This window comes from Oryctolagus cuniculus, chromosome 7, assembly GCF_051225735.1.
Source record: "Oryctolagus cuniculus isolate XC-2025 breed Fujian yellow rabbit chromosome 7, ASM5122573v1, whole genome shotgun sequence".
NCBI classification, from domain to species: domain Eukaryota; kingdom Metazoa; phylum Chordata; class Mammalia; order Lagomorpha; family Leporidae; genus Oryctolagus; species Oryctolagus cuniculus.
Genome location: NC_142873.1, coordinates 14,524,011 through 14,547,071, shown reverse-complemented (window position 1 = coordinate 14,547,071; position 23,061 = coordinate 14,524,011). Strand labels below are relative to the sequence as shown.

General features: G+C 52.7%; 1 long non-coding RNA gene across 16 annotated transcripts in view; it reads right to left on the bottom strand.

Moving 5' to 3' along the window:
- The window catches only part of LOC149125296 (uncharacterized), a 108,541-nt gene that overhangs the window by 32,812 nt on the left and 52,668 nt on the right, over positions 1–23,061 (bottom strand). For 13 of the 16 annotated variants that reach the window (XR_016236957.1, XR_016236948.1, XR_016236949.1 and 10 more), the window contains one exon: positions 13,388–13,429. The exons of 2 other annotated variants lie outside the window; for them this stretch is intronic. This is a non-coding gene — a long non-coding RNA (uncharacterized LOC149125296). Of the gene's footprint in view, positions 1–8,568; positions 8,838–13,387; positions 13,430–23,061 lie in introns of all 16 variants that reach the window. One more of the 16 variants, XR_016236950.1, reaches the window with a different exon arrangement.

Here is a 23,061-nt window from a genome sequence, read left to right as displayed (position 1 = left end):
CTGAGTGCAGAAGAGGCAGAGGTCTGGCCGGTGGTGCAGGCCTCGGGCCAGCGAGGGCCCAGGTCCCTGGTGAGGAGGGAGGGAGGGAGAGGGAGTGGCAGACATCGGAAGCTCAGGGTTCCACTCAGCCCTGCTGTGGGTGGGCGTGGCGTGTATTTATTTCCACTCCAGGCTCCCACCTTACACCCAGAAAAGCAGGCGTGCATAAGGTGCACAAAGTGACAGCAACTTTTATTCAAAAGGAGAGAAAGTGAGCACGTGCACACACACACACACACACACACACACACCCCTGAGCAGGGGCTGCCCCCCACATACAGAAAAATCCCCGTCAGGATCGGGCCCTGGGCCAGGAGATTGCCTGGCAGGGAGGAGGGGTAGGGGAGGGGAGCCAGCATGGCACCAGGGCAGCACCTCCCGCCGTGGTCTGCAGCCAAAGTCAGAGAGAGAGCTCTTGCCCCATGTCGGCTTCTTCCCTGAGGGAGAGCGAGGGGGCGGTGCTCTCCAGGTGTGAAGTCACCTGGGAACTGTACCGCAGCTCCACAGGTTCCCCACGGAGCTCAATCTCCCTGTTTTCATGGCATCCCTACTTAGGTCCCGGACGAAGCAGATGCATCCTGGGAAAGGGGGCTTTTTGATTGGCAGGTAGGAGGGTACCAGTGCATGCAGGCTTCTTGCTTCCAGCTCAGCAGCCCTGGACTTACTACCCGGCTATCCCACGTCAGTCCCCCGTGGTGCTGGTGACGTGGGGTCAGCAGGTCACAACGGGGTGGGTGGCTGTCCACCGGTAACAGGTGTATCTCTGTGTGGGGCAACCCATGTGTGTGTGTGTGAGAGAGAGAGAGAGAGAGAGAGAGCATAAATTCTGGTTGAATTTGCTATCACATTGTGCACCTTACACGTGCACACCATGTAAGGTCTGCACTTAGAATGCTTCTCTGGGTAAAAGGCAAGAGTCTGGAGTGGAAATAAGCACACCCCATGCCCATATCACTTGGAGTTACCCTCAAGTGATTTCCTCCATCCCTGAAGCATCCGGTCCCTCACTTCTAGCCCCACAGAGAAATACCTTGTTAAAACTGCAGCGTCCTGTGCCGGCGCTGTGACACAGCATGCTAATCTTCCGTCTCCAGCACCAGCATCCCGTACGGGCACCGGTTCAAGTCCCGGCCGCTCCTCTTCCGATCCAGCTCTCTGCTATGGCCTGGGAAAGCAGTAGAGGATGGTCCAAGTCCTTGGGCCCCTGAACCCGCATGGGAGACCTGAAAGAAGCTCTTGGCTCCCTAGCTTCTGATCTACCCAGCTCTGGCCATTGCAACCATTTAGGGAGTGAACCAGCAGATGGAAGACCTTTCTCTCTGTCTCTCTCTTTCACTGTAGCTCAAATAGTAAATAAAATCTTTAAAAAAAACAGCATCTACACATCGGCACAAAGTGACTGCCAAGAGACAAAGCGAAATCCAAATCTACTAGGCTCTCAAGAGCCACTTGATTCCCTCGCCCAGTGAGTATGTGTGGGTTACTTGATGCCTTCTCTTCTGTCTGTAAGCAGGGACAGAGCAGGTACATTTCAGCAACACTGCTGGAGGTGTTGAAAAGGCAGCGGCAGCCATCTGCTGAGAAGGCGCTGGGAGCCGTGCTGAGCTGAGACAAGCTGCACACAACACCTAGAATTTCACTGGGGGTAGGGGACACGATCCAGGCTCTGAGGACCCTACCAGACAGAGAGGTGGAGATCGAGAGAGAGAGAGAGAGAGAGAGAGAGAGAGAGAGAGATAAAGGAGAGGTCTTCCATCCTCTGGTTCACTCCCCAAATGGCTTCAACATCCAGGGCTGGGCCAGACTGAAGCCAGGAGCCAGGAGTTTCTTCCAGGTCCCCCATGTGGGTGCAGGGACCCAAGCACTTGGGCCATCTTCCACTACTTTTCCCAGGAGCTGGATCAGAAGTGGAGCAGCCAGGACTCGAACCTGTGCCCACATGGGATGCTGGAGCTGCAGGTAGTGGCTTTACCCGCTACACCACCCCGCTTCAGTAATATTTAACTGCAGATACCTCAATTACACTGGAAGTAGCATTGAGGAAGTTGGTCTTGGGGGTGAAAGAGAGCCAGTGACAGGTGTTGTAAGAATAGATGGTGTGGATAGAGTCAGGCTGGGGATGTCTTGGGGGACCAGCACAACCAGACACCCCTGGGAGGGGGCAGGGGGTGACATTCAAGAGACCAGAGCAGAAGATGGGGGCCACTCCATGGAAGGCCATGGTTGGGTGAAGAATCTGGGGTTTGTCTGAAAGTGAGTGACCATGACGCTGAGCCTCACGCCCACCCTGCTACAGGGGCCTAATGGATGGGGCCACGTCCACTGCACCCAGGAGTCATTCATACCACATACCCAGCACAATGGGGACACCGAGGCAAGCCCCAGTCCTGGGAGCTGGTGGGGGGACACTGGCCAGCCCTCTGATAAATCAGGAGCCTTGGATTACCATGCTGGTGAGGATCATGGCTGATTTAAGTGTTTAACCACCAGCTCCCAAGTATTTAACCATCGGCTCTGAAGAGCCAGGGTGAGCACCCTGCCAGGGTACCCACCCCCAAGGTGCTCCCTCCCTCCTCCACTAGGCCAGACCCAGTGTGGTCCAACAGTGCCCCCAGCCTTCTCCAGTGCCCCCATTGTCTCTCACAGGTGCTTTGTCTCATAAAATCCTTGCATCTTTCACCCTGTCTCTGCTTATCAGTAGACCTAGGTTATCACATGGGAAATGCACCATCAGCCAGGGTGGAGGGAGAGCCACAGCCAGGACCTGAGAAAGGGGGAGAAGGGGAGAGGAGGGAGGGAGACACAGCTGGTTGACCATGAGCAGGGTTTGGTCACAGAGCCTCACGCTTTGTGATCACAACTTGCTGATGGGCTGAACCCTTCCTAGCAGGTCATTACCAAGACTTTAATTTCTCTGCTTCAAAGCACAAGGCGCTGCCAGTAAGAGCTCAGTGGTTATTGTGGATCATATGTCAGAACTTTGTCATTCATTAAAATGAATCAATATTTAATATCATGGAGAGTCTGGTGCAAATAACTGCATAACCCAGAAAGGGAGGCTGATTATTACAGAAGGGCTTCGATGTGGCCCTGTGGACAGCCAAGAAGTACTGCGGCCATCTTCCCTGGCAGCCAGTAGCCATGTTCCTGAGAAAGGTGGCTGCAAATTGGATTTGGGAAAACCAAATGCTGCTTTACCTTCACTGGAGTAGCTGGTCCTGTAGAAGAACTCTAAGTGAACCCGTTAGCAATGCAAGAAGGCTTGAAGCCCAATGAGCAGGGCCTGAAGACAACGTGTGAGTGTGTGGGGGAGTGACTAGGGTGCAGGGGACAGTAGCACACACAGCGACTCCCCGGGGGCTGCAAATGCAGCAGAAGCGAGTGAGGAGCAGGTGAGGGTTAGCAGATGGGAGATGACCAAGAGGAGGCATCAGGGGCAAGGGGGACTCTGACTAAGCCGACCCAGCAGGATTCTCGCTGAAGGCGGACCAGGCAAGCAGATGGGGGTGGGGGGAGCCAGGCAGTCGAAAATGAGGAGTCCAATCAGATGCCCAGGGTGCAGACTTCTTGCTAAATCAACTTGGCAGACTTTGCTAAAAGTGGATTTTTCAAGGAAGTGCAGATATGTGAGCCTAGAAGATTCAGGAGCCAACCTGAAGTTTGGCCAAGCAAAACATCTTTGCTGTAGCAAAGAGGGTTCATACCTACACCTATGCCCCCTCCCCCAAGGCCCAGGGCAGAGAGCCCGTGAGAGGAGAGGACCCTCATAGGTAAAGGCTGGTTGCATGACAAAGAATGGCTGGAAGGGGTTATGGGTCTCATCCTGTGCATGTAAGCAGACCCTGTGGCCCCTGGATGTAGGGGGCATGGTGTGTGCTGAGCCCGGCTACTGCCTTGTGCTTGGAGGCCTCAGGGAGAATGGGGCTACCTGTGCTTCTCTCCAAGGGAGACCTGGATGGTCACTCTCACCCCTGTTTAGCTGAGGAATTGGCCCCCATCCCTCTCAAGTGCTGGATGGACAAGAGTGAGAAAAGGCACCTATCCTAGTTGGCCGGCCACCTGCCAGTCCCAGCGCTGTGCCCATAGCTCTGGGTTGTATTTGTGGGGACAGCACTAGGTCAGATGACCCCTAGGTGGCAGACTGACTCTCCCACCTCTTGGCTTCCTTATGGCAAATAAAAGTAATCACCGTGTCTGCTCACTCTTACCACAGGGGCTGTGAGAAGCTCAAGGAATTCATGCCACGCAATCACTATAAAATATGTTGAGGGCAGGTTTCTACTGATGTGGGAAATGTGCACTAATCTTAAGTGGAAAAGTGAGAAATGGGCATCTACAAAAGAGAGAGAGAGAGGAGAGAGAGAGAGAGAAACTATGGACTTCACAAGAACACTGAGCAGGGGGAGTGACTTCTTGAATGTGAGCAATCCTCTAATGGTTGCAGGAATAGCTAATTCCACTCCAAATCCCTGTGATAGAAACACTACAGGATCCTGATTTGCAATACATCACAGATTACCAACAGCACTGGTTTGTTTTTTTTTTTTTTTTTTTTTTAAGATTTATGTATTTGAAAGTCAGAGGAGCCGGCGCTGTGGCTCAATAGGCTAATCCTCCGCCTGCGGCGCCCGCACACCGGGTTCTAGTCCTGGTCGGAGCACCGGATTCTGTCCCGGTTGCCCCTCTTCCAGGCCAGCTCTTTGCTGTGGCCAGGGAGTGCAGTGGAGGATGGCCCAAGTGCTTGGGCCCTGCACCCCATAGGAGACCAGGAGAAGCACCTGGCTCCTGGCTTCGGATCAGCGCGGTGTGCCGGCCGCAGCGCACCGGCCGCGGCGGCCATTGGAGGGTGAACCAACAGCAAAGGAAGACCTTTCTTTCTGTCTCTCTCTCTCCCTGTCCACTCTGCCTGTCAAAAAAAAAAAAAAAAAAAGAGTTACAGAGAGAAAGAAGGATACACACACACACACATTTGCTGGTTTACTCCCCAGATGGCTGCAATGGCCGGAGCTGCACCGATCTGAAGCCAGGAACCAGGAGCTTCCTCCAGGTCTCCCACGTGGGTGCAGGGGCCCAAGGACTTGGGCCATCTTCTACTGCTTTCCCAGGCCATAGCAGAGAGCTGGATCAGAAGAGGAGCAGCTGGGACTAGAACCGGCGCCCATATGGGATGCCGGTACTTCAGGCCAAGGCTTTAACCCACTGCACCACAGCGCCGGCCCCAGCATTGTTTCTGAAACTGGTTCTGTAGTAACCTGAAGCCGAGTTTCAGGAATGTGTGTGATGCCACTAGTAACAGGGATGGGACAGACTCTCAGGAGTGGGTGCACTTTTTGAAGAAGATGGACCAACAAGACGCCCAGTAGCCGTGGCACCTGTCATCCTAACCTGCCTGCGTCCATCACAGGTGACTGCCAACTTCATCGTGCAGAGAATCCAAGAAGAAATGGTAAAAATGAAAAAAAAAAATCCTGCTTCCTTAGACCCAGGATTTTGCCTTTGTTACAAGTCCTCCTGAGACGCACAGCAGTGGCCTTGTGAACACACAGAGACACTGTGGGGAGAGTAATTGGGTCCCCCCAGTTGGCAGCTGGACACAACAGGTCTGCATGCACTTTCTTTCTTTTTTTTTTTTTTTTTTGAAAGATTTATTTATTTATTCAAAAGGCAGAGGAGAGGCAAAGAGAAAGAGATTTTTTTCATTGCTGGTTCATTTTCCAAATAGCTATAACAGCCAGGGCTGGGCCAGGCTGACTTTGGAGCCAGGAGCTTCTTCCAGGTGGTCTCCCACATGGGCCATCTGCTGCTGCTTTCCTGGGCACATCAGCAGGGAGCTGGATGGGAAGTGGAGCAGCTGGGACAGGAAGCGGCACCCATATGGGACACAGGTTTCCACTTAACCTACCACACCTGCATGCACTCTGACACTGCAGCCATCCTGGGCCTTGGGCACTTATTACTGACATAGAATTCAAGCCATCCTCACCTGCTCCATAGCCCAGAACTCCCTGATATTTAGCACAAGAATCACCGGGAATATTGTTGCTAGAGCGAGGACTCAAGTGTTGACCAGAGTCTCAACATGAAGCTGCCAGGGCAGTTTCTTGAGCTAAGTCACATGGCATCTCTGTCTTCATGGGAAGAAGCCCACACTGCCTCACCCAGGATTGCTCACTGCAGTTGGCAGAACTGGCAGCCTCGGAGCTGGAAGGGGTAAAAAAAAAAAAAAAAAAAAAAGGTGGCCTCCCAGTGCCTCCAAACAAACCAGCTGTGTTGACATCTCATTTTAGCCCAGCGAGGCCTGTCTTCAACTTCTGAGGCCCAAAACTGTAAGACAACAAATTCGTGTCGCTTTAAGCGGCTACAGTTGTGATGATTTGTCACAGGAGCAAATGGGAGCAGCCCCCTCACCCTCTGCAGAAGGAGTTACAAAGAGGCGAGAGGAGCGCGAGAGGAGCAGGTGCAGGAGGTTTTGCGCCCTGGCTCCGTTCCCTTTGAGTGTTTGCCGGCGTGGTTGTTGCTTGTCGGTCTCTGTCCTTGTCCATCTCAGCGATTCGGGGCAGTTCGGGCATCAAAGTGCATATTTGCCAAAGACCTGTTTGTTTCCTGCCAGTTTTGTTGCAACCGAGCACCATAACATGACTGATGTTCTTGATGGTAGAAATTAGTAATGCCCTTAAATGTTTGCACAGAGCAAACAAACAGAATTCCCAGCAGTGGCGTTGAGACAGAGGCAGCACCTTTAAACATTCATTAAAGCGCCCTCCACACCTGCTTTCAAACCTGGCAGGGGGGTAAACAGCTCGGAGAGATGGAGTGACTCAAGTGAGCACCTTGCCCACGGTTTACTGTCACGCCACATCCAAAGTCCTCACGCCTCTCATCACCTAACATTTCAGCTCCAACGGTTATAAGTTGACTGAAGAGGACTGGAAAAGCACACTGCCTGGTCAGGTGGTTGAGGTACTGGCATATCTTTCATCATCAAAAGTGATAGAGTCAACTTTGGATCCACTGGTGTCTAAACTATCACCAGTTCTGAAATGGCCTATGTCCGGTGGAAAGAGGGCCACGTCATAAAGATCGTTCCAGATGTGTTAACCCAGAGGACTTGCCTGGGTTGTCCCAGTAGCAAGGACTTCGCTGCTTTCAAATGTTATTTCCTCCCAGAATTGTTTTAGCCTGCCAATCAAACACTTCCCTGAGATTTTTCCGGAAAAAAAGAAAAAAAAAGGGAGAAATTTACTTCAAGATACTTTCAGCATTGCCCTAGACATATCTGAATCCACTGGTCACTGCTGCTAACGCTGTCTCCGAAATGCCACTGCTAAGGCTTGGTGGCTAAATCGCCAACTCATGTTTACACTCCTTCCACGACCAAGGAAACAGAGGTGTTGGCAAGGACACAGCTTGGCAAGCAGGCGGAACAGGTTTCTGGCCTCTGGGCACAGCCCAAACCACGTTTACAAAACAATAGCTCTGCTTGGATGCACAATTGTGTGTCAGTGTGGACGCTGGGTGGTGTGAAATTGGGGATAATTAGAGGGAATGGCCAACACATTAATGAGGCCAGGAAGGCCAGGGCTCTTGGAAGGCTGGCTTCTCCCCTACAAGCCTGGGGACCTCATTGACCTGCCGACCTGTCACGTGGCCTGGTCACCTGTTGTGGCCTGGTCCAGGAATAGGCTCCTGTTTCTCACGGGTGCCCACTTTCTCACTCATCATTTTACCAGAGTAAAGGCCTAAGCTGTGGGGTTCTTGTCTTCACGCAAGAAAGAACACAGGTGTGAGACAGAGAGCAGAGTGCTAAGGCTTTATTAGGGACAGGGCATCCGTCAGAACGGAAGGGACAGAGAGCGCCCAGTCGCTCGGACTGGGGGAGAGCGAGGTCACATGGCTGAGTGGAGAGAACACACCTGGGCAGGCCAGGCGGGCGGCTCAGCAGAGAGGCAGAGGCTGAGCGCGCCATCCGTTTGGACTCCCTAGGTTTTTAAGGGAGCCTGTTTACCCACCTCCCCCTCTCCTCCTGGACAAAGGATGGAGAGCCCTGGCAGAAGGGTTTGCTGGGTGAAAATTAGCAAATTCTCCCCAGATTTGCTGGCTCCTGGCAGAGTAGGGGGCTTCCCTTAGGGCTCTGTGAAGGTTTTATTGCCCCATGTTATCAGGTAACCCCTTTGGTCCTGAGGAGAGAATTCTCCCGGGAGCTTTCCTTGGGGGAAGGGCTGGGACCACCTGGGAGGTTGTCAGGGTCTGGGCAGGACTTTGAAGTGCAGATGCTGGGCTTCTGGGGCTTCAGCAGTGGGTGCTGGTCTTCAGGACTTTCTCACAAACACACAGGCTAATTTCTAACTTCCTGCCTAATAATCAGAGAAATGCACATTAAACCAAAATATAGCACCATCACACACTCAATAGAGTGCCTAAATTATTTCCTTGTTGTAAGTTAGATCACTAAAGAAAAATTTAAGTATATGAAAACATAGTCCTAACTCAAACACACTCAATGGATGACCACAGAAAATGAGCCCTCACCTGAATCACTGAAGACTGGAGTCCTACAGCTGATGCTGCATTTGAGTTGTTTTAGAAGATTTATTTATTTATTTGAAAGGCAGAGCTACAGAGAGGCAGAGACAAAGAGAGATCTTCCATCAGTGTTTCACTCCCCAAATGGCTGCAATGGCAAGAGCTGGGCCAATCTGAAGCCAGGAGCCAGGAGCTTCTTCTGGGTCTCCCGTGTGGGTGCAGGGGCCCAAGGACTTAGGCCATGTTCCACTGCTTTCCCAGGTCATAGCAGAGAGCTGGACCAGAGGAAGAACAGCCAGGATTCAGACCAGTGCACATATGGGATGCCGGCCCTGTTGGCGGCATTTTACCCCCTAGGCCACAGCGCCAGTCCCACCTCATTTGATTTGTACAGGGACCCTACACCGAGCTGTGGAGTGGGCACCATTGGCTCTGATGTAAGCGAGGGTCGTCTTGATTTCACTTGCACAAAAACAAGCATTTTATCTGCAGACACGTGTAAGGTGCCCAAGTGATTACAAAACGTATTCAAAGGGTGGGAAAGTGAGCGTACGTACACGTGTGAGCCTGGGTTGCCCCACACAGAGAAACACCTGCCATGAGTGGGCAGTGGGCCAGAGGACTGCCTGGAGGAAGGAGGGGTGGAGAGGAGAGGGAGGGAGGTTGCCCCAGCGTAGCACCTGCAGCGTGGTCTCAGTGAGGGAGAGCACCCCTCCCAGTTGCTGGCCCCTTTTCCGAAGCTGGAGGTGGTCCTTCCAGGCGTGAAGCCACCTGGGAAGCGTGTGCTACCTCTGCAAGTTCCACGTGACGCTTAATATCCGTGTTTCCATGGCACCCCCCGCCTTAGGTCCCGGATGAGACAGGTGCATCCCAGGGACGAGGGCATTTTGATGGAGAAGCAGGAGGACGGTATTGATATGGGATAAGGCAGGGAGCTAGATTAGGGCCACGAGCTGGAAGCCACACTTCCCTTGCCCCATGTAATCCTGTCCACCCATCTGCCAATCAAATGACCCTTTCTGCAGATTATACCTCCCCTTACCTGGGACCTGGGGGTGCTACCATGTAGCCACTCCCCTTTCCAAGCTCCTAAGAAGGCAGGCAATGGGAGGGGCTCTCTCTGTCTTCCCATGGACTTAAAACGGGCAGGGTACGGAAACACTCTTTTCCCCCCATGCCTTTCCCTTCCTGGCCCATTCTTCCTGAACAATGCCCGTGTGTGTGTGTGTGTGTGTGTGTGTATACTTCCCTTACTTTTAAAATAAACTTCATCGCTTTGTACATTGTATTTGCACCTGTACTTAAAATGCTTCTCTCTTTTTTAAAAAAGAAATTACTTATTTATTTGAGAGGCAGAGTTACAGACAGAGGGAGAGACACAGAGAAAGGTCTTCCATCCACAGGTTCACTCCCCAAATGGCCACACTGACTAGAACTGGGCTGATCCAAAGCCAGGAGCCAGGAGCTTCTTCTGAGTTCCCCACATAGGTGCAGAGGCCCACACACTTGGGCCTCTTCCACTGCTTTCCCAGGCCATCAGTAGAGAGCTAGGTCAGAAGTGGAGCAGCCAGGACTCGAACTGGTGCCCATATAGGATGAAGGTGCCGCAGATGCAGATTTAACCTGTCATGCCACAGCACTGGCCCCCAAATGCTTCCGTATGTAAGAGGCAAGAGCCTGGAATAGGAATTTAGACCAACCTAGCCCACAACAGTACATGAGGGCTTGTGACTCCCAGCTTACCAGACCTATACTAACTCTGTCCATCACACATCATCGCCATTGGAGGACACTGGATCACAGTGAACCAAGGTCAATGTCTAAAATCCCAGCAAGGCAGCTGTAAGGAGAGAACACCAGAGTACTTGTACAGGCAAGAGACTTAAGTCTGGGGCTGGCGCCATGGCGCAGTGGGTTAATCCTCTGCCTGCGGCACTGGCATCCCATATGGGCACCGGTTCTAAATCCAGCTGCTCCTCTTCTGATCCAGCTCCCTGCTGATGGCCTGGGAAAGCAGTGAAAGATAGCCCAAGTCCTTGGGCCCCTGCACCTGTGTAGGGGACTCCAGGGAGGCTCCTGACTCCTGGCTTCAGATCAGCCCAGCTCCAGCCATTGCAGCCCTAAGATTGAACCAGCGAGTAGAAAACCTCTCTCTCTGTCTCTCCCCCTCTCTGCCTGTAATTCTACCTCTCAGATAAATAAATAAAATCTTAAAATAAGAAAGACTTAAGTCTGTGCTTCTGCTTGGCCCTTGACCTCTAGACTTCAATTTTTCTCATCTGTAAAATAATCTATAGGTAGGCAGACATGTCACTACAGCATTCTCACACTATCGGCTGTCTATTTAAACGGCAGTGTGCCAGACACCTAGGTCGAGAGGTTTTGATTGCTGTTTCTGGGATCGAATCTAGAAATGTACATTTTTAGCCAACATCCAGGTGGTATTCTCTCAGGTTGTTTGGAACATTACCCGAGATGAGCTGGGACACTTTGGAGATAAACAGTGGTGGGATTAATGATTAAGCAGGGGATAGCAGCGTGACCTGGGGCTGTGGCTGGCAGGCTGGGAGGTAAGGTCACTCACAATGAGCTTCGGAGGATCCTGGGAGGAGTGGCCCTGGCTGATGGGGTCAGGGCTGGGCCCAGGCCCCTCATAAACACCAGAGAGGGTTTATAGTGGGTTGGAACACAAAGACCGGAAGTCGGGGGATGTCCTTCTTCCCCACGCGTGGGTTTCTTTTCCAGTTCATGAGCTGGCTCTACTGCAATAACTGCTTTGAGGGTTAAGGTTCATCCCTCTCCCGTATCACACCCTATCTGCCTGTAAAAAGAATTTCAAGCAACAACAAATTTGGTCAACCTTTCTCCTTCTCAGAGGCTGCTCTGGTCCTTGGGGCGGAGCCAGCAGGTCTTCTACCCCCGTGTTTCCCCAGGGAGGAAAGATGTTTAGCTCTCCAGGGACCTGCTGAGAGGAGAGAGTCTGACTCCAGGCTTCTCACGCAGTGAATTCTGGCTATCTATGTCCAAGTCCTGGACGTGGACTGGAAGTAGAATTGGCCTGTGCTCCTTGAAGGAAGAGTTCCTAAGGGTAAGAAACACGTCTTTCTTGCCCTTTCTTCCTGCTGCCTAGAACAGGAGCCCAATGGCTGGCACCATGGCAGCTCTTCTGGATGATGAAGTGAGTTTGTAAATGGAATTCCACACATCTCCTGTAACAGATGGAAGCCAAACACAGCGAAACAGGTGGCTAAGGAGGAACCTAGTCTCCTTTTAGCCGGGCCCAGAGCAGTCATAGATACTGTGTTTCCAGGCTTCTTGACCCTGCAGGAAGTCTTCTGTCCTTTGGTTGGAGTTATTCTTTACTTTCAGGCACAGCTAGTTCTTTTTTTTTTTTTTTTTTTTTTTGACAGGCAGAGTGGACAGAAAGAGAGACAGACAGAGAGAAAGGTCTTCCTTTTGCCGTTGGTTCACCCTCCAATGGCCACCGCGGCCGACCCACCACGCTGATCCGATGGCAGGAGCCAGGTGCTTCTCCTGGTCTCCCATGGGGTGCAGGGCCCAAGCACCTGGGCCATCCTCCACTGCACTCCCTGGCCACAGCAGAGAGCTGGACTGGAAGAGGAGTAACCGGGACAGAATCCGGCGCTCCGACCAGGACTAGAACCCGGTGTGCCGGCGCCGCAAGGCAGAGGATTAGCCTAGTGAGCCACGGCGCCGGCCACAGACACATCTTGCATTTCCCTCCTCTCCACCAAGGCTGGGGAGGACACAAACCCAGGGTCGAGGCTGAGTGTGCAGGGGATAGAGTGGTAACTGGAGGAAGATCTGCTGGTGCCAGTTGCTTACCACTTCCCTTTATCTGCCCTGGTTCAATCTGTCAATCATTTCGTAGGCGTCTTTTGTACGGGGATCATGACTTGAAATGCAAGCACTTTATGACCACAAAGCCCTGTCCAACTATAACGCACTCATTTCTCTCGGCAGCTTTGCAAGGCAGGCAGGGCAGATATTATTAATCCATGAACGCACAAGGAAACAAACACACAGGGAAACAGCTTGTTCCAGATCACGCAGCTCATTGTGGCTTGTTGAGCCCCATGGAGAACACGGAAGCTCACCGTTAAACCACGACGTCCTGTTGCTGCAAACAACTCAAACTGCCCCGTCTCTGAAGTCATCAGTTCTAAGTTCCACCTCCTCAGCTCCAGTTCTCTACCTGCAGACGTGTCAAGGTCCTCCCCTCCAGCCCCTGGCTCCAGCCTCTGTCCATTGACAGAGGAATGGGTAAACAACATGGGATCTACCGATACAATCGAATGCCATTGAGTGGAGGGATTCTGACACACGTTACACGGATGAGCCTTGGAAACATGCGAAGTGAAATAAGCCAGTCATGAAAGGACATGTCTTGTCTGATTCTGATGTAGGCAGGCAGATAGGATACGATTGATTAGTTTGGGAGCTGGAGGACCACGCCCCTGTGAGATCTCATGCCCCTAACCGACCACACCTGGATGGATGCCCGCCGGCCAATCAGGTGACATAACCACTCCCCTTTGGAAGTAGATAAAAGGCCTGAAGCACGGTGGGCCCCGCCCTTTTTTGCCCTTTTTCGCCATTATGGACTTCTGTTGCCCTTGTTGCCTTCTGGCCACCTGCGCTGCCTGTGATAAGCTGCTAATAGCCGCCCAAAACCAAACACTTGCTGCACGTGGCTCGCGGCCTGCTCTCTGCTCCATATGGGTCTAGATTTCCCTTCTCCCTTAGATAGGGCCCTCGCTCCCCTGTGCATTTCTCGCACTGAATAAAAAGCTTAAAAACTTACTGTGTCATCTGGTCTAGATGAGCCAGAATTCAGAATTCTTCTCTGAAAAAGAACCCACATAGCTTATTAACTTCAGAAATATTAATAAACAAATAGGCTTCAATTCCACTTTGGAAGTACCCAGAGTCGGATGGCCCTGGGGTCAAATCCAAATTCTCCCTCCTGTCTCCCACCCACATCACCAACCCTCACACCTGCACATGCAGCCTCCTCTACCACATCTCATTTGCTCTCTACAAGGTGGGCCTTATGGGTACAGATGTGCGTTGATCTCAGAGCCTGCCAACGTTGTGGGCCGCGCACAAGGATGAGTTAGGAAAGTGAGAGGTGATCTGCGCTTCCTTACGTGTGCACTAGGAGCAAGACGAGCCTGCAAACCCGTAGCCTGGGCTGTGGGCAGGTGCTTCATCAGGACGAGGGATCTTTTTCTGTGACTTAAAAGAGGCGTACGAGGCTTCAGAGACTTAATGTGCTTTTAAAACTTAAAAGCCAACCTTGATAATGAGCTTTCAGAAAGCACATTAATTCATAAAGCCAGACGTGGTGACTTGAACAAAGACCCACTTAAAAGAGTTTTGGGTGCTGCTGTTTCGAAAACTTCCAATAAAAAGAGACAAGTGCATGATACTCCTTGTATACTCATTCGTGTATGCAATAACCCTTTGTTGACCATTTAATATTTACCAAGAACAAAGGCTACAACCCCAGGTTCCCAAACAGCCTCTCCTTGTTTAAGAGGTGATGTCTAGGTCCAAGACATGGTCCCAGGCATCAGGCAGCAGTCAAGGCAAAGCCTCGGGCTTTTCATTCATAGAGGAAGTACAGCAACATGAAATACGATTGCAGTGCTAACTCGTGATGAGAAAGCAACATAAAGCCAGGTAGAAGGCCGGCGCCGCGGCTCACTAGGCTAATCCTCCACCTGCGGCACCGGCACACCAGGTTCTAGTCCCGGTCGGGGCGCCGGATTCTGTCCCGGTTGCCCCTCTTCCAGGCCAGCTCTCTGCTGTGGCCCGGGAGTGCAGTGGAGGAAAGCCCAAGTGCTTGGGCCCTGCACCACATGGGAGACCAGGAGAAGCACCTGGCTCCTGCCATCGGATCAGCGTGGTGCGCCGGCCACAGCGGCCATTGGAGGGTGAACCAACAGAAAAGGAAGACCTTTCTCTCTGTCTGTCTCTCTCTCTCTCTCTCACTCTCCACTCTGCCTGTCAAAAAAATAAAATAAAATAAAAGCCAGGTAGAGAGGTGGGAAGGGAACGTCTCTGAGCAGTTGGCATAGGAGGTGAGACTACATGACATGAAGAAAACACTGTCACAGGCAGGCAGGCAGGTCCTAGGGGAGGGGGAACCCACGCAGAGGCAGTGCCAATCTTGTCACCTTTCCAGAGCGGGGAGGAGGCATTGTCACCAATGCCAAGGCCTTGGGCTTTATTCTGGGTGAGCTGGGAGGCCAGGAAGGGGCTTAGGGCTTGCAGCGGGGCAGTGTGAGGATCTGGTTTCTGTTTTCAAATCTTACTGCTTGGTGCAAAACAGAGGAGGCAGGGAGAGTGCTGCAGGCTGTGGGCAGTGTCCCTGTAGGTGGAAGTGGGGGGTGGGGGACCCAGCAGGTGCATTTCAAAGAAACAGTTTTGCTGGTTACTTTGTTTATAGAGGGCAAGGGAAAGCAAAGAATCAAAGCTGGTTTCCAGGTGTTTGCCTGGGCAAAGGGTGAGGCCATTCAATGGCACGTGAAAATCTGCTCCGTTCTGAACACGTGGAGAGTTAGAGTCCTGTCTCAGACGTCAAGTTCAGATGCCCAGGGCTTAGTGAGCTGATCAGGTCTGGAGTTCCAGGCAGCAGCAGAGATGGCAGAAAACGTGGAAATGGTCCTGAGACCTCGGAAGACATGAGATCACGAGGGAGTGAGTGCGTGTGGTCACTGGTGACCCTTACACAGGGCGCTAGCAATAAGCACTGGCACCCAGAACCAGTGCCATTTGAACTCACTCCAATAGAAGGCGTGAGATTTTCTATTTTTTTAATAAGATTTATTTATTCATTTGAAAGGCAGAGTTGCAGAGAGTCAGAGAGAGAGAAAAATAATCTTCCATCAGTGGTTCATTCCCTAAATGGCTGCAATGGCTGGAGCTAGGCCAATCGGAAGCCAGGAGCCAGGAGCTTCTTCTGGGTCTCCCATGTGGGTGCAGGGGTCCAAGGACTTATGCCATCTTCTACTGCTATCCCAGGCCATAGCAGAGAGCTGGATCAGAAGAGGAGCAGCCGGGACTCGAACTGGTGCCCATATGGGATGCCAGCACTGCAGGAGGCGGCTTTACCTGCTACGCCACGGTGCCGGCCCCGGGCATGAGATTTACAAAAAGTGGAGGGGGAACAGGCACTCCAAGCAGAAGGCAAATGGCAAGCTGAGGCAGGAAAACTGGAAAGAATGCTGCCTGGTCTAAGAAGACATCCACGAGGTTAGCACGATGAGAGGGGAGGGCAGCGAGATGAGAATGAGAGCCGGACAGACCGAGGCCAGACTGCGAGAGTGTCCATGCCACCCTCGAGGGCGTCACCGTGTGTCAACGGGAACACAGGGCATCGAAGCCTGGTATCGCCTCTCAGTTCACACAAGGCAATGGTGGACCCCTCCCCCTCTTCCTCAGGGGTGCCTGCTGATGTGTTGACTCTGGGAGCACCTGAGGAGGAGCGTACACAGGCACACGCACCCCAGAAGCTTTGATGATTGAAAAGCACTCGCGAGACGCTGTGAGCAAACACACACGTGCTCTCTGCGGGCTCGGGGGCTGCCGAGGGCCAGGCTCCGGGCTCAGGGCCTCCACTTCCAACCTCAGCTCCCAGGCAATGATGTCGGCTCCGTTTCTCACCCACACCATGCTGCGGGTTCCCCTCTGAGAAGTGGGGCCGCGACGGTCTACACTGCAGAGACGGGGGGAACAGAAGGTCCTGCAAAGCTCTTAGCATGGTGCCTGAAACACAGGATTCAGCTCATTTGGGCCCTTATTCTGCCACCCTGTGGAATCACTTGTTATCTGGCCAGTAAGCTAATTTGGGAAATACTTTTTTTTCTTTCATCTTAAAAATATTTATTTATTTGTTTGTTTAAAGAGTTACAGAGAGAGGAAGAGACAGAGAGAGAGAAAGGTCTTCCATCCACCAGTTCACTCCCCAAATGGCTTCAACAGCTGGAGCTGGGCCAGGCCAAAGCCAGGAGCCAGGAGCTTCTTCCGAGTCTCCCACGTGGGTGTAGGGGCCCAAGGACTATGGGCCACCGTCTACTGCTTTCCCAGGCCATAGTAGAGAGCTGGATCAGAAGTGGAGCAGCCAGGACTCAAACTGGCACCCACACATGATGCCGGTACTACAGGCAGCAGCTTTACCCACTATGCCGCAACACCGGCCCCTGAATAAATCTTTATTTAAAAAAAAATCACTACGTACTTCGATAGGTCTAACATTTAGATTCTGAACAGAAATGGAACAGAGGGCCAGCGCCCTCAGGAAAGCTGACAGTCACTGTGCACCTGTCCCCAGGTCAGGGACACGCAGGTGCACAGCGCCCCTCAAGGAGTGCATGAAGAACATCAGTAACCCAGGTGCTGCTGGGCGGAGGGCTCAGGGCAGCCACGTGTCACCAGGATGGGGAACCTCTGCTTCCTGTTCTGGGGTATGATCATTGTGAGCTGCTTTTTTTTTTTTTTTTTTTTTTTTTGCAGAACCAGAACAATCAACTGAAAGGTAATAAAACACTCCAGGCACTGGCAGCCTGCCCAGCTCAGCCAAGCAGCCAGCCCCAGCCTGACTCACCTGGGGCTGGCGCTGTAAAGAGGAGGCCGAGGTGGAACGTGATGTGTGGTTCTCATACCTGGAGGGGCTGCACACCGCTTTTGAGGCTTCGCAAAGAACAAGGGCCCATCACCAAGGCGAAGGTCTATTAGCTACTCTTAGTCACACTGTGCCAATTCAAGTTATCTCAAGAATCTTAACGAGAAGCAGATAGAAACAGCTCAAGTGCCTGTGGGGGCAGGGGGAGGAATAAATAAATAAAATATCCTGCTCTTCCAAATCAGGGCTCCGAAAAGCAAAACACAGACACAGGCGCTCTTACAAATGCCAAGTGTTTCTCCCCTACCAGGAATTCCATTAACCACAGCCAAGTGCCCTGGAGTCTCCGAGGCCCCAGCCCTTGCCAGCCTCCTTCTCAGTCCCCAGGCTTTTCTCTACCCCCGTTCTCTCCTGCAATGCAACATGGACATTGGAGAATCTCTTCCCGAAACTTTGCATCTCTGCCGGCCCAGGAGCCCTCCGCAACAAGGAGTCTGTGTCTTGTCATCACCCCCACTTACCACCCTGGGCCCAGGAAATGCCGCTTGACAAGAGGGTGAGAAGATGGGGCTACACAGACACCACACTCACCTGCAGCAGTAGCGAGTGACAGTCTCAAGGAACCCCAAGCCCATTCCTTGTCACATTCAATCCCTGCAGCGAGAGGTCCTGCACCACCCAGGGTGCCCACAGGAAGCTCAGCCCGAGCCTGGCCTCCCCCAGGCACCCATCATTAGCTCCCAACCACAGTCACCTCATCCCACGTCTTTAGGCCTTACCATGTGCCCAGGGGCCTGAGAGACTCTCATAAAGCAGCAGGAGATGCTGGTGCTGTGGTGCAGTGGGTTAATGCCCAGGCCTGAAGCACTGGCATCCCATATGGGCACTGGTTCGAGACCCGGCTGTTCCAGTTCTGATCCAGCTCTCTGCTGTGGCCTGGGAAAGCAGTAGAAGATGGCCCAAGTCCTTGGGCCCCTGCACCTATGTGGGAGACCTGGAAGAAGCTCCTGGTTCCTGGCTTTGGATCAGCCCAGCTCTGGCCATTGCAACCAGTTGGGGAGTGAACCAGCAGATGAAAGACCTCTCTCTCTCTCTCTCTCTCTCTACTCTCTCTGTGTAACTCTGACTTTCAAATAAATAGATCTTTAAAAAAATTAAAAAGGTAGCAGGAGAGAGCCCTGGCCTGCTCCCCGGTCCTGGTGTAGGATCCCACAGTTTCAGGACAGCAGATTCTGGATACCCGTCCCAGATGCCCCCATCTATGCTGTACACCTGTGCTGGCCCCTCTTACCTGCCAGGTGTTCTCTATGCACCAGGCCCTCATGGGACAAAGGTCAGAGAGGAAGGACCCTGCCTCCAGGCACCTTCTCACCTAGTAGGAAGCCAGCCCAGAAAAGAGACCAACACTGGGAGACTCAGCTGTGCTAACACAGGGGCATAGAGCCCCTGGAGAGGTACCTAGGACCCCTAGTCCGGAGGTCACTGTGGGTGGGACAAGTTCTCTGAGCGACCAAATCCAAGTGGAGAGCTGCAGGATAATAAAGATGGCCAGAGCCCCCGGCTGCAAAGGGAAGTGGTGAGCGATGAGGCTGGATGGAGGGGAGGTGGTAGCCGCAGGAGCTTCTGCCCTGACAGGTTCTCCGAGCTCCACCCCTCCCTGACTCTCCTCCAGAACTTGTCACGGGACAGAACAAACTTCTCTCACGAGGGCTGACACCTGACAAGCCTGTGCCCGTGCCTACTGTGTGCCCTACACAAGGCCAGGGGCTTCGGGCATCCCAGGGGCTCGCTCCGCTGCCGCGGTAAAATGCCGCAGACCTGGGGCCTCCAACAACAAAAGGTTATTTTCCTGTGGTCCTGGAGGCTGGATTTCCAAGACCAAGGTCTCCTTGGTTTATAGACCCCGTCTGCTCCCCGTGTTCTCACACCATCACCCCTCTATGTCTATCTGTGTCCTTGACTCCCCTTTTTATTTATTTATTTATTTTTTTGACAGGTAGGAGTGGACAGTGAGAGAGAGAGACAGAGAGAAAGGTCTTCCTTTTGCCGTTGGTTCACCCTCCAATGGCCGCCGCGGCCGGTACTTATTCTGGTCTCCCATGGGGTGCAGGGCCCAAGCACTTGGGCCATCCTCCACTGCACTCCCTGGCCACAGCAGAGAGCTGGCCTGGAAGAGGGGCAACCGGGACAGAATCCGGTGCCCCGACCGGGACTAGAACCCGGTGTGCCGGCGCTGCAAGGCGGAGGATTAGCCTACTGAGCCGCGGCGCCGGCCTCTTGACTCCCCTTCTTAAAAAGACTCTGTCCGATCGAATTGGAGCCCCCAGAGGACCTCATTGTGTTTAATTCTCTCAGGAAAGACCCTATATATCACCAAATGCACTCATATTCTCACGCTGCAAGGGTTCAGACTTCACATGTGTATTTGAAAGGGACACATTTCAATCCAGCATGTGGTACATCATTTAAATCTGTCCAGAAACCTGCAAAGTCTTTTTTGCTTTCCAGTTAGTCATCAAGGGAAATGCGGTCTTTTGTTGTTGTTGTTGCTAGTATTTGAAAGACAGAAAGAGCGCATGCACACTCCCACGTGTTGGTTTACTCCCTGAGTGCCTGCCACAGCTTGGGCTGAGTCAAGCCAAAACCAGGAGCCAGGTGCTCCACCTAGGTCTCCCCCTTGGGTGTTAGGGACCCAAGTCATCCCATACTGCATCCCAGGGTACACATGAGCAGGAAGTCGGAATGCCGAGGGGACGCAGGATTTGAACCCAGGCGCTCCGATCTGGAATGTGAGTTCCCAAGCCGCATCTCAACCACCACGACAAACGCTTGCCCCAAAGGGAGGCCTCCTGCCCTGGTTCTCAGAGCCGGAAGAGGCCAGGTCAGGATTCCCAATGACAACGCCTTCTTACTCCAGTCCAGAGCACCCAGAGGCCGCAATCTGCCAAGACTCCCAAACACAACGAATCAGATCCTCGGGGAAGCTCTGTGTGTTTCATGCCCCGTAGGAGAGTCCCTTCCCCTGAGACTGCTCTCAGTATTGCTGGATAGTGACCTAACACCCCGCGAATAAGCAAGCATTGTTCTTTAAAGAACATGCTGCTACTTCAGAGAAACAACTCAGCCCAACTGCACAAACTCGCCCAGAGCTGTGCCCTCCGCCTGTGCCTGCTACCGGCTTGGCAGGAGGAGAGAGTTCTTGGAATTCCAGCACTCCAGCTCCTGTTGTCTCCAAAGGCAGCTGCGCCCCTACCTGTTCTGGAGTTAAATTAGTTTTCCAGCAAATTTCCTCTCCTACCGCTATTATTTGAATGGGATTTCTTTTATTTACACCCCCAAAGAGTTCTCACACACCCACGCTTTCCCCCAGGCACACCCATAGGGAAAACTGTTGTGATAGGATTTATTTAGGTAGCACAATAAGTCACAATGTCTTCTGGGGTCTCCCCCGTCTCTCAAAACACTCCTAGGAGTGGGAAGCGGCAAAGGCTACCCCCTGACAGCCCAGCTAACCAAGCACAAGGCAGTGCAGGGAGCCAGGGAGGTGGTGATTATGTGTGTGGAGTTCCTGCAGGTCCTAATAAACAGGAATTTCTCCAACTGGAGGAGTGGGCCTGGGACATTCAGCCTTGCGTTCAAGGTCTTTCTCATGGGCCCGGAAGCAGACCGTCTGATCAAAGAGCTTGGGATTCCCAGCCCCACGCCCCATATGGTCTCTGATCCTGTTATGTGTTAACTTGTGTCCCCTCACCTCCACCCCAGTTCACATGCTGAATTCCTAACTTCTACCACTTCAGAAGGTGGCCTTCTGAAGGTCATTGGCTTTGTCATTAGTTAAGATGAGGCCATGCCGGAGGCAGGTGCGCCCCTACCCTGATACCGAGGGTATCCACACACAAAGAACATGGCGCGAAGAGATTGGGAGTACCTACAGAGGATGGATGACACCCCTCACGCCAAGGGGTGTCAATGATAGCGAGCAGACTACCAGAAGCTAGGAGAGAAGCCTGCCTCGGGTTCTCCCTTGTGACCTCAGAAGGAGCCAGCCCTGCCCACCCCAGCCTTCTTCTCAGACTTCCAGCGTCCAGAACTCTGAGAAAACCATGTGTGTTGTCTGGGCCGCCCGGTCTGGGGAACATTGCAGGTCTCTCGCCTGCTTTCTCCCTGCCTCCGCCTGAGGTCAGGCCTCTCTTCCAGATACCACCTCCCGGCCACCCACCAGGGCACAGGACACATCAGGAGAGGGTGGGGGTGCTCTCAGGAAGACTGTGTTCACGTGAGAGTTAGCCACGCGGGAAGTCACAGGAGGGGGCCCGGGGCATTGGCATTCTAGGGGAGTTAAGGACAGCAAAGGCAGTGACGAAGAATCACCAAAGAAAGGACTCCAGATCCCTGTGGTTCGGCAAACTCGACAGAGCCCACTTCCTGCCTGTCCGTCCGTGACCTTGGGGTGCAATGGGGGTATTGCCGTCCCAGGAGCAGGCTCCAAGAACCGCAGCTGCACACCCTGCACCTGGGATCCGCACCTGGCCCAAGCTGTGCATGCTGCAGTCCCAGGGTCTCCCAGGGGCCAGATACCCTCCCATTCCTCTCCTCCACTCGACCCACAGCGTCCTGCATTCGATACCTGCAGAGCCAGGGCACCTACTTCTATGCCCAGGCTCAGCCAAGTCTCATGATGGGAGGTGGTGTGACTTGGTGCGCTTTCTGGAATACCACACCCCTTTCTAGTTCCTGTCTGGCACGGGGTGATGTGATTACCCAAGATCCCCAAACACAGTCTGTTTCTGGACTTGGCACCACTGAGGGCAGATAGGAGTTAATCAGACCACTGCTCAGCATGGGGCCACTGGGTGGACATCGGGGTTAACCAGAGGCCAATGAGGGAAAAAGCACATCGGGCACATGTTGGATTATCTGCTGGTCTCCAGTATCATGAAGAGAAAGCTTGCTGCAGCTCCAGCTCATGTTTCCAGAAGAAGAATGGTTTATTGTGCAGTCTGCAAACAGCGTTTGGGAAGCCAGAGAGCTGGGGCTTGGAAATCATAGAGGGACAACACCCCAGGCTGGTTGAGGGGAGGGAGCTTGGGTGCATTCAGTAGGCATCACTAGACAACATCCAGGGAATTCCCTTGTCCTGAAAATTCCCTGCACCGAAAACTGTTTACATAGTGGGAAGAGGTTTTGCAATGCTACCCTGAAAACATGCACTCTCAAATAAATCCGCGCTTTCAACATCCACCCTGAAGAGGAAAGTGGCTCCCGGCGCTCAAGTCCCTAACCTTTACCCTGAATGTCACCGGGTCACTATACAGCAGACACGAGAGGTTGCCCACAACACCGAAGACGTGAGGCCATTAACAAAGCTGTCACAGCAAACCCAGACGTGGTGGCGGAATTAATTTTTCCTTCATTAATAGTACCCTAATTTGCATGATTAATATGTCACAGTTGATGAACACAGGCAGCTATGAATACAATCTCTGTACAAAAATGCCACCTGCTGAGCAAAAAGAATAAGACAAATCAGTGACTTGACACAGCCTCACGAGCAGGAGACGTCGTGCATCCCCAAAACAGTATTTGAAATGCTTCAAGTATCACCATTATTGGGACAACAACCCGAGGAATGTGGAGACAAGCATTCCAGTTGTTTCCCTGGAAGGATGAACGCCAGTGTGTACATGACTCTCGCAAGATTCCAGTCTGGCGTGATCCTTGCTTTCTCTTTAGGCTCCGTCTTCCACCTGCTTAGCTTCCTGGGCTGGCCGCAGGCCAAGGGGCGGGACATTCCAGGCCAAGGTGGTGCCACCTTGTCAGCCCAGATCTGCTTCTCCCTCCCGCTGCAA